This window comes from Phyllostomus discolor, chromosome 3 (assembly GCF_004126475.2).
Source record: "Phyllostomus discolor isolate MPI-MPIP mPhyDis1 chromosome 3, mPhyDis1.pri.v3, whole genome shotgun sequence".
NCBI lineage: Eukaryota > Metazoa > Chordata > Mammalia > Chiroptera > Phyllostomidae > Phyllostomus > Phyllostomus discolor.
In genome coordinates, this window is record NC_040905.2 from 16458068 (window position 1) to 16466230 (window position 8163).

The 8163-nt window shown below is 33.7% G+C and overlaps 1 pseudogene; it reads right to left on the bottom strand.

The window, feature by feature from the left end:
* Positions 1-4992: 4992 nt before the first annotated feature.
* Positions 4993-5081, bottom strand: LOC114513610 (annotated as a pseudogene).
* Between the last annotated feature and the right edge of the window lie 3082 nt (positions 5082-8163).

An 8163-nucleotide genomic window follows, 5' to 3' on the forward strand; every position in this document is an offset into this window, starting at 1 on the left:
AGGCCAGAACCCCCAGCAACCGCACATTGATGTTTCTCTCTATCTCCCTCCCTTCCCTCTCTAAAAATAAATAAATAAAATCTTTAAAAAAAAAAGTTGAAAAAAAGATTAGTCTATTTAACCTAATCATACATACATTTAATAGGTTGAGATATATTTTGTTTGCTTTTAAGACATTGAATTAAATTTCAACATTTTATCTTCTTAAAGGAAAGGCAAGAGCAAGAATAATTTTGAAGTATAGAGAACAAAAGGATATTTGTATTAATAAAAATGTACATATTGTATATATTCTATATTGCAACAGAATATTTTTATATATTGGGAATGCGGTGTAAATCCAATACAATATAAATAAATTTATTTCTTGCAATGTTAGACAAATTGCAGACTAAGTCTACACTTCATACTTAAAATAATGTTTTAATCTTTATATGTCTGAAATGAGTAATTTGCCTAAGTTATGCTACTTTTTATTTACAAGGCATGTTTTACAATGCAGAATTGAAATATGTATTCAAATCATCTTCAAAATATCCCTGGTTGGTGTTGCTCATTTGGTTGCAGCATCCTTCCATATAAACTGAAAGGTCACGGATAGATTGATTCCCAGTTAGGACATGTGCCTGGGTTGAGGGTTCGGTCCCTGATCAGAGCAGATGTGAGAGAAAGGCAATTGATGTTTCTCTGTCATATTGAGGTATCTCTCTCACTCTGTCTTCCACCCTTGCCCTCTCTCTAAAATCAGTGATCCTGTCTTAGGGTAAGGATAAAATAATATGTTTTCAATACAAACATATATACTCACATAGATATGCATATACATATATATATATATAATATGTGTATGTATAGAATAATAAATACAATTATATAAACATATATTTTAGTCATATTAATATTAATGCTACTTTTATTCATTTATTTAGTATTGAAAAGCATCTACTGACTGCCTTCTAAATGTCATTCACTGTGGTGATGCCATGAATAGAGTTTGCATGGTTGTCTTAAAAGAGGAATACAGGAAGAAAATACTTAGCATAATTTCAAGTAGAGATAATGGATATGAAGTAAATTGAAGCAGAGTGAGGGAATGGAGAATGGTGGTAGAGACAGGGCATTCTTTCTTTTGATAAAGTACTCAGAAAAGATGCATTTGACAGTGGGAAATTTAAGTAGAGATATGACAGAGATTAGAAAGTTAATTATATGACTTTCTAACAGGAGTGCCTTCAGGGTGAAGATGAAAAACTGCAAATGTCTCGAGCTGCACGTTCGAGTGCACAGCAGTGTGAGGATGGGCATACTGTGAGAAGAGCATCGTAAACAAAGGAGAGTATTGCGTGAGATGGAGTTGGAAATACAGATGCAGGGAAAATAATGAGAGTCTTCCTAGATTGTTAAATAAACCCAGCTCCCTTCTCTACAGTACTCCGTCCTACAGACTCCTTCCTTCATCTGTCCGGAATGTCAACTCATCACCTCAATGGCGGGGGATCTGAGTGTTTGCTTGTGTTCTCTTTCTACGTGTTGTGGCCTGGAAACACTCAAGACAGGAGCAACCACAGGGCTCACTTTTTTTCCTCACCTCTCCAGCATCGCCTGATGTAAAGTTACTTGGGAACTATTATTTCATGTATATTGTTAAATTTAAAAAAAGTTCTAGTTGGGAGCATAAATCTAAATCCTATTCCCCCATCTTAGTCAGATTAGAAGTTTATCTACATTCATAACACTACATTCATAGCAACTACCTATTGTAAAATACAACAATTAATCTTCATAACATCTAGAAACAAAATAATTAGAAAATAACAAAATATATAACTTATGTTATACTTGAAAACTATAAAATAGTGCTGATAAAAATAAATAAATCCAAATAAATTGATTAGAATACAAGTATAACACATATATGTGTTTGTATGTGTGTGCACATTCATGTGTGCATGTGTGTTATTCTCCAAAGATATGCGGAATGAATGAAAGCTTTTTGGAAATGAATATATAATATATATTTTTAATACTTTTACTTATATCAGCTTTTATTTTATTTAAATAAAATTAACTTGCTGACAGGCCTTCTACTTTTAAGATTTTTTTTCCTACCTACACTTTCAAATAATGTGTAACTGATTTACTATTATACATATCGCATGGTAGTTCTAAATTTAGGGATACTTTAACAATCTTTCATTGTAGCTGAACATTATTCAAGGAGTCTTAGTGATCTCCTTCCTTGTGTGATAGCAATTTTTCATATTATCTTAACTACCAAATAGTGTTATACACTGTCTGTAGTTACTAGTATAAGTATAATACATGATTAATGACATTACATTTTTTCAGTCTAATAGATATTTTGGCCTATTACCTAAATAATTTACTGGAGATCACCGTGTATCTCCCGACAGACTGTATCACCATCTTTGAACATGCTTGTTTTAAATAATAGAAGTTGTAGCTTTGAAATGGGTATGCAAATATTAGGATTGATTGAGGTTTACTGTAGCTGGAGAATGGGTAGGGAGGAAAGTTGAGGGATTCTACTTCCAATAATATCATCAAAGATCACTATCCATTTCCTCATTAATTTAGCCCCCATAGCTCCCATTAGGGAAGAATGTGGAATTGAACAAAATAGTTATCCTGATCCTTTATATCCATCTATGTGCATTTGCAGAATAAATAGCATAGCATGCACAATCCAGAAGTAATAGCACCCTCAGTGTTAATGCAGTTAATGCAGAAATTCTCCCATATCCTTGAGATTTTGGTAAGTGGCTATCTTTATCATTAGCTTCCACTATTCTTATTTTTCTTACTTATTTTTTTAAACAATTGGGATAAAATAGAGCAGTGGTTGCTAGTTGATTCCAGGTAATTTACAATCTCTAACCTTTGTATTCTATTCATATGTTTTATAACTGAATGCCAGTTTCATTGGAAATGTCAACCTCGCTCACATTCATCATAAGCATCAAAGTATGGTTAAATTATTTTGAGAAAAACATCATAAAATTATCCCTGCTTATGAGGTACTTTGTCATATTTTACAGTTTGGGGTCTAGATAAACTTTAAGAAATTGTATTGAAAAGTCTACTATGTGAAAAGTTAATATAAAGTTTTCTGATTATTTGAGGAGGCAGAATTTTTCAACTTTAAAAAAGAATATTTTAAGATATTAATAACTTCAGTTTTGCAATATTTCAGGAGAATATATTCAAAAGAGAAAGCAGCTTCATTATGATTTCTCCCTCATTTCTTCTGAGGTACATTTCCATAACTTAGAATACTTGGTTTTAGACAATCAAACTCTTCTTTCAGAATTTCTTCTGATTTGCAAGTTCAGACTGACAGTTCAAAGAACTGAAATGTGAATATTTTTCTAAATCCCTTATGAAAAAGAAAGCTGTTGCCACTAAATTATATTCGAACAAATGCAGAACTTTTATAATTTTGTTGCTGAACTTTGTAGGTAGCTTATCTGCCCAATCCTTGACATATTAATTTACATATAAGGAAGTGGTTTCATATTTGACTATAATAATTGGAGTTTACACTAACTACCAAATAACCCCTTTAAACATATATGAAATGTGACACATATGCAATTTATTTATATTGAAAATGTTATTCTTACATTGAGAGTATTTTAATATCATCTTTAATTTATAAAATATGCATGAAATGGAGATACAGGAAGATTAAGTCAGATTCTCCCCAAATAAGGTAACCATTGTGATGGTATTATATTTCCATTTTAAGGTGTCATCATTTGGGGGATTTATTGTCTAACGACAAATCACACGTAACACAAATTTCTCCAGAAATCATGTGTATGAAAATTTTCACATTACATATCTGCATTTTGTAGCCCATATCTATAAAAAGTTTGGTGGTTTGGGAACAGTCTCTCAGAAATTCCCCGGTGGCTTAAGTATGCATTTTTCTTAAAGAATGATTTTATAATTGTTAGTAGCAAGCATTAAGCCAAATACACAATGCTTTCAAACTGTTGCTTTTTAGAGCTTATTTAAATAATAGAAGAGATACATTAACAACAACAAATAAATAGTAACACTGATAAAGTAAGAAAAAACAGAGCAGTGAGAAGGAACTAGATTTTTAAAAAGTATGTGTTTAAATTGAGTTAAAGTGGTTCTTACAAATCTGTATAAGTGTGTAAGTAAAATATGTGTCTTGAATATGTGATTTTCCTAATAGAATTACTAAAATTTAAGATAAGGAAATGCAACAACTAGGAGCAGGAGAACCAAAAGTGAAAAATATTCATAATATCATTAATTAGAATATGTTGAGACTATGTTGATATTTATAAGTGAGGTGTTTATTAATGAGATTTTCCCCTTGGAAATTTTCAAGGGCAAGTAATGTGATATGTATAAAAATGTAATAAAAAGTAGAGTATAATTATTTTAAGCAAATGCAACAAATATATTTATATACAGGGTGGGTCAAAAGTAGGTTTACAATTGTAAAGTGAACAGAACTCAAAGTTTTTTCTTTTATTATATTTATTAAGTATTGTATTATTTTCCATATGAACATGCATATGTATGCATACACATATACATATTTGTTTCTCATATTATATACATTTCTGTTCATCAGCTTTCCTATAATACCAACGCCCCAAGTTAATATGCAAAATGACAGAACAATTGGTGAGGTGATGCTAGCTATAAGGAAATAAAAAATTACCTGAGGTCTATAAAATACACTAAATTTCAAAAAAAATACAATCTATGTAATGATAAACAACCCACAAATTATAAGATATTAACACATGATAAATGTAAAAGTAAAATGCTCTCAGTGTAATGCGTCAAGTTTATATACATTAGACTGTGAAACGAGACGTCATACTCGACAAAAATCGATTGTCCAACACCTGAGTCCTGCAGCAACCCATGGCTGATCTCTTTGTTGTCTCCCTGTTTTAGCTCAGGATGTTAGGACTATAGGAACCTTAGGAAGGTAAAGATAGAAAACTCTTTGAAGTTTAAAAGTAGAATGAGAAACAAACTATAGAAATGATTCCTCAAAGTATATTCTTATCAATAACAAAAAAAAGCAAGCAAATATAACCAGAGACACTGAAATTAAGAACAAACTGAGAGTAACCAGAGGGGAGGTGGGAGGGGGTAATGGGGGGAAAGGTTTTCAGGAACAACTGTCAAAGACCTATAAAGGACACATGGACAAAACCAAGGTGGGGGTGGGGGTAGAAGCAAGGGAAGGAGGTGGGTTTGGCTGGGGTTGGGGGGAGTGGTGGGAGGTAAATACAGACAACTGTAATTAAACAATAACACAATTTTAAAAACAGAACTAGAATACAGAGTATAGAATTAAGTTAAATTCATGTTCATGTTTAAAAGAGGTTCAGACAATAATAATTCTATCTTTGTAATCACTTTGACAGTTTATGTGTACTTTATTCTGTGATATTTTCCCACACTAATAACCAATATTCTGATTCTCCAAGTGGGTTTTCAACAACTTAATTTGGTTTTGACACTAACTACCTGGAGTTAACACAGACCCCGCAGTGTAAAGGCTCAGTTGCACAAGACTGCCTCTCCCAGCTTCAGAGGGTCGTCTCAGGCCCCATGCCTCTTGTGCTTTTGACTGGCCACAATTCAGGAGTTCCTACCCTACCTCCATAGATTTGATAATTTGCTAGAATGATTCACAGAATTCAAGAACATATGTTACTTATGTTTACCAGCTAATTATAAAGAAGAATTCAAAGGATACAATGAATAGGCTGATGAAGAGCACATGGGGTGGAAAGATTCTGAGCATGGGGGCATCTATCACATGAAGTGTGTATAGATGCACTCACCAGCTTGGACGCTCTCTGAACCACCATCATTTAGGGGCCTTTATGGAAGTTTCATTGCATAAGCAGGTTCAGTCAGACAACTTAATCTCCAGCCTCTCTCTCTCCACAGAGTTGAGGGGCCAGGCTGAAATATCCAAGCTTCTAATCAAGGCTTGGTCCTTGTGGCAACCAGTCCCCATCCTGAAGACAGCTAGGGTCCTCTGAAAGTTGCCTCATGATAACAAAAGAAGCTCCTATCACACTCATCACCAGGAAATTCATGGAATTTTACTATCTCTGTGCTGGGAACCAAAGACAAAGACCAAATATCCTTCTATGATACATCAATTATTGTGCAGTATTTAAAGCATATTTTTCCCAACTGATAGATAAGACCTATAATTTTTATTCAGTGTTTAAAAGGTTTGTGCATGAAAACTCCTAAGACATAGTCATTTATGTCAAGGGAACAGAATGGAACCAGGAGTACATGAGGAAATCTCTTAGGTACATCACACCCAAGAAGTTAAGAACTTTTAAGTCAACCCTGAAGTCAGACCTTTGACATTTTTTCCTCTTTACCATGGCAACCTGATCATGTACATTCTTCATCTTGAAAAGAGCCAATCCTTCACCAACTTGCACCCTTCATTTACATAATAGACCTAATCAATCCCTGTTAATCTGGCCAGAATCCTTCATTCACACGGAGGCTCTAAGGAGAAACAATTCTTGCGGTTTTCACCTTTATAAACCCTCCCTTTCTTCATTGTCCTCAGACCACAACACGGGCTGCTGCACCTGTCTGTGCCTCCTGAAGTACCATTCTCCACTCAAATAAATGTCTTTTATTCTTCACGACAGCTTAGACTATGTTTTGTTTGATAGTTTATAGAAAGATTTTTCAGTGACTAATGTATTTTTTAATTCACAAGCTTTGCTTTGCTGATTTTTTATTGTTTATAAAAATAATGATTTATCAATTACATACAATTAGCAATTGGGAGCATATATATGTAGTATTATACAAAAACAGTTCCAATGTTGTAGAACCTAAATCCTCTGCCCATGCATTATATAATATGTTATACAACATGTTAGTTAACTTGGTAAAGAAAAATTCCTAACAGTAACTGAAGCAGTCTTAACAGAGACATAAAAAGAGAAGATCACACAGATGTAGGTGAAAGTTTGAGGACTGAATAACAAACTGAAAAAATGTTTTACTAATATGAAGAAATTATAAAATATGTCAACAACACCAATGAGTTACTCAGTGACAAAAGCCGTGGGTCCATGAAGAAAGCAGAGTTGTGCTGTGTGACTGGGTGATGTGTGGTAATTTTTAGCTCCATATTGTATAAATATAGTCTCAAGAACAAGCCCAGGAACCTGGCAAGGTAGACTGGATGGCATCCTTATTATGGAGATGGACTTTGTGCCCCTTGTTCCGGTGTTTGCCTGGATGTATCAGCCGACCCTGACTCATATTTTACGTTATCTGAAGTGCATAGAGGAAATTTGCATGACCAGAGCCTGGCCTGGGGTTAGAATACTCAAAATGCAGATAATTAATATACCTTTTAGGTGACTGTAATGGTCTTTTGGCCAAACACTTGCCCCTTGGTCATTTATCTATGGTACTGTGCCTTCTCCTTTAGGCTGTTTCACTACTTAAAGGTTTTATTTATTTTCTCCTTAAACATACTGAAGTCATGGTCTAGGGCATAGCTTTAACCGAGAACTACATTGTGAATGGTTGGTTTATAGTAATTCCTCAGCTACCCATTTTCTAATAGGATAGTTATTTGGTGAAAATTATTTCAAACATTTTAAGTGGATGCTGAGAGGAGATGGCCATTTATCAATTTATTACTGAAGCAATGAGAATAGTACCTGTAGAATTCACCTGAGGCTAAGGAGTTAAAGAATTGAATGACTTTTAGAACTCAGAAAGATTGAAGATTTTGACAAGTCATTTGAAATAAAATGAAGGGACTGGCTGACTGTTGGGTACTGGAGCACAAATACTGACCTGGCTGGAATGAAAAAAATTAGAGTCACGGCCAAATTTTAACTGGTTGTTGTGTATGAAATCTCTTCTGTAGTTCCTTGTTTACTTCTTGAGTATATAATAAAAAAGGAGCTGAGAGGTTTTTTTTTCATAGTCTAAAAAATTAGTCTCAATGTCACAGTTCAACTGCTTTGACAGTATCTCCTTTATTACAGGAAATCTTCAATGTAGTTTCAAAATAATCACAAAATCACGGACCTTGAGGGAAAAAGGGGGAGAAACTGTGGTTTTGAAATAGAT